Source organism: Notamacropus eugenii, chromosome 3, assembly GCF_028372415.1.
Source record: "Notamacropus eugenii isolate mMacEug1 chromosome 3, mMacEug1.pri_v2, whole genome shotgun sequence".
NCBI lineage: Eukaryota > Metazoa > Chordata > Mammalia > Diprotodontia > Macropodidae > Notamacropus > Notamacropus eugenii.
Window position 1 is genome coordinate 308,293,099 of NC_092874.1, and position 3,755 is coordinate 308,296,853.

Sequence of the window (3,755 nt, forward strand, 5' to 3'; positions counted from 1 at the left end):
CCAGACTTGTGGCAGAATTTTTTTGTGACAATTTTCCCTGCTGTAGCTGCTTAGGAAATGCCTCTTTCTCAAACCTCATTAGATCTGACATATAATCCACAAGGAACATTGGTGGAGGATTGGAAGCAACAGTAATAGAGGTCCCAATCCCTTGTGTTTAACCTTCAAATTCTGAAGAGAGAAGTCAGTCACCATCTGAGGACCCACGCCAAAAATTTGAATGCTGGTTGGAGAAGAAGCCCAGAGGGGGTGCTATACAAGGTAAATTAGGGATGGTGTACATCATCAGCTTGGAGGACCAGGAAAGGCTTCATGAAAAGGTGATACTTGAACAGAGTCTTTTAAAAAGCGAGGAATGAATGCATTTCAGGCATGAGGGACCCTCAAAGGTAGGGAGATGGGAGAGGGAATGTTATTGTTCAGAAATGCACAATGCAAGGAGTGAAGTGAAGACAACTGGAACAGTCCTAGAAGGCTAGGTTGTGAATAACTTAAAAATCAGACAGAGTTTATATTGATCTTTTAGACAATAGGGGGCTACCTAAATCTGTTACCGTATGAAGAAATTCATGTGGCTACACAAGGAACTGATCAATAAATTCTGATTTTGTTTTAAAGACATGCATGGAAGATGGAAGTAATGACAGGCAATGAAGGATTGAAACAAAAGTTTGGCATTACTCTATAAGAATGAAGTCAGGAGTTCTAAAACTCAGAAGGAGGTAAGGCTGGCTGAGATAATAACAAAGGACTTTTTAAAAGCTATGTCAGGGGAAGAGAAATATCGAAGGACAATAAGAATGTCATCTAAGTTGGATAGCATCATGCTAGCAAGAGAATGAAAGAAAATAGAAGTACTCAATTATTCTTCTTTCCTACTGTCTCTAGCAAAAAGAACCTATCTTCAGTACAGGAATGATAAAATAAAAATCATTCATACAGAATTAAAATTTTAAAAATAGCAGCATCAAGTTGCTATCAATGAGTTTGTTTTACTAAGTTTGGCAAACTATATCCTAGGGTATTGAAAGAACTGAGACAGTATCAGGTATCTTTGAAAATTTGTGGAGAATGACAAAGGAGCAGTAGGACTAGGATAAAGGTGCTGTAGGACTATGTAGCAAAGGACTCTGGCACACCCAGGATAACCTGCTAGCACAGGTTCTTGGATCTGCTTTTTTTAAAAGGAAAGCAGCTTTTAAGAGGTCAACAATCTTCTTTAATTACATTCACTAGTTTGGGGGGGAAAGCCAGCACCCTAGAGGAAATACAGAGGAATTAACATAAAGATCAACAGATAAGGTTCTGACTGCTTGCATCAAAGCAATATTATTCTACATTTTACATATGCCACTGGATCAAGAAAGCCTTTACATCGGCAGTCAGGGGTCTGAACATATGTTCTCGACCATATACTTCTCATAAGAAAGCTCCCAGAGCAAAATACCAACTCAGAGTATATATACACTTGTCAGAGCCAGAAGGTATCACAACCCTAGTGACTCAGTGCCAAATCAACTTAGTACCAAAAGGTGAGCAAGTCTTCCTACAAGCAAGTCTCCCGTAAGCAAGCTTGCCTTAATGGGCTCCACATGAGGCCTATTAATGGGTGAGGAAGATCTTATATCCCATTAACATTACAGACTACTGTAGGAGTGCTGATATTTTTTGATGCAAGATGATGAATTCAGTAGATCATAAAATTATTATCTTGACTTTGATTCCTTGACATATTATTAAAGAAGCACTTTATGAGTTTTTTGAAATGGGTAAGTAGTACCACAAGTCATGATGGACATTGACAATGACCAGAAGTCATTGAGGACAAAACATTTAGGCATAAATATTGGTTAAAAAAAAAGGCGATAAAATATATTTGTTGATGGCATTATGCTCTACTTAGAAAACCTTGAGGAATCAACAAAGAAAATATTTTTTGACATTTTATTTTTTTTTATTTTTAGTGTTCTACAATCACTACCATATAACTTAGATTCTTCCCCTCCTTCCCCCCTTTTTCACCCTTCCCTCCCCGAGATGGCATACAATTTTATATAGCTTCTATACAAACATTCCTATTAAATACATTTTCACTATAGTCATGTTGTATATAAGAATTTAAAATGAATGGGAGAAATCATATAACAAACCAAAACGTAACACGAAAGAAAATGATCTGCTACATTCTGCAATCGAATTCCATAGTTCTTTCTCTGAATGTGGAAGGTATTTTGCCTTAAAATACCACTGAGAATTTTTTAAGTCCTTGCATTGCAATGAAGTTCCAAGTCTACCAGAAAAAACTCTCGAACACTGTGGTCATTGCTGTGCACAAAGTTTTCCTGGTTCTGCTCCTTTTACTCAGCATCAGATCATATAAGTCCTTCCAGGCCTCTCTGAAGTCTTCCTGTTCATCATTTCTTATAGAGCAATAGTATTCCATTACAACAAAGAAAATAATTGACTCAATAGGGTTGCATCAAAGTAGATCAAACAAAATTTATTGTAGGAGGGAAATAATGAGTTAACAGGGGAAGGAGAACAAAAAAATTTCAATTTAAAAAAATGAGGCCCAAAGAGGAAAAAAATTATTCCCATAATTTTAAATATGAATGGGTTGAATAATAAAATGAAAAAAGAAAAAAGGTAGGATACAAGAGGAATCGCATTGCCAGACCTCAACCAATATCCTTTTCTGCTTTAAATGGTATTTTCTTTTTCACCAGTAACAGCAAGTTTTTAGCATTCATTTTTAAAATATTTGAGTTCCTGTAAAACATATTTTCATAATCACCACAGCCATGGAAGAAGAAACTCATCAAAAGAGGAAAAAATGAGAAAGAATAAAGTAAATGAAAAAAAATATTCTTTAATTTACATTTGAAGACCATAGATTCTTTATCTGGATATGGATAGTGTTTTCCTTCATGAGTCGTTTGAGTCTTGCATCATTGTGTTGCGGAGAAGAACTGAGTCATTAATCGCTGATCATCACATGATGTTGCTGATATTGTGTACTATGTTTTTTTCTGTTCATACAAGTCTTTCCAGGTTTCTTTTCCCTAATTTGGCCTGTTCACTATTTCTTATTGCACAGCAGTATTCCATTACATTCACATATCACAGCTTATTCAGTCATTCCCCAATTGATGGGCATCCCCTCAATTTCCAATATTTTGCCACCACAAATAGGGCTGCTATAAATATTTTTTCACATGTAGGTCCTTTTTGATTTTTTATGATCTCCTTCAAACAATATCTTAAAGTGGCAGTCATCTAAACAACTTGGTACTGGTTAAAAATGCAAAAGGAAATCCAAAAAATAGACTAGACAAGGAAAAAATAGAATCAATAGAACTTAACATTCCAGTTTCTAAGAAACCTGAAAACCTATATTTATAAGAAAAAGAACTTGCCTGGCAGAAATTAGACTTAGAATAACATCTTACACTATATTCTACAGTGAATTCAAAATGAACATGTGACCTGAATATTAACAATCATGTTATAAAAAGAAAAAAATCAGACCACATACCTTTCAGAACTATGGATAGGAGATGAATTCTTAACCAAATAAGGCAAAAAGAAAATTATAAAATATAAATAAATAATTTTGAGTATATAAAATTGGAAAAACTCTTGCACAAACAAAATTAATGTAGAATATGGAGGGGAAAAGGTGAATGGGGAAAATGTTAGTATCAGATGTCCCTGATTAATATTTGCTATCCAAGGTATATAGAGAACTAACAAAA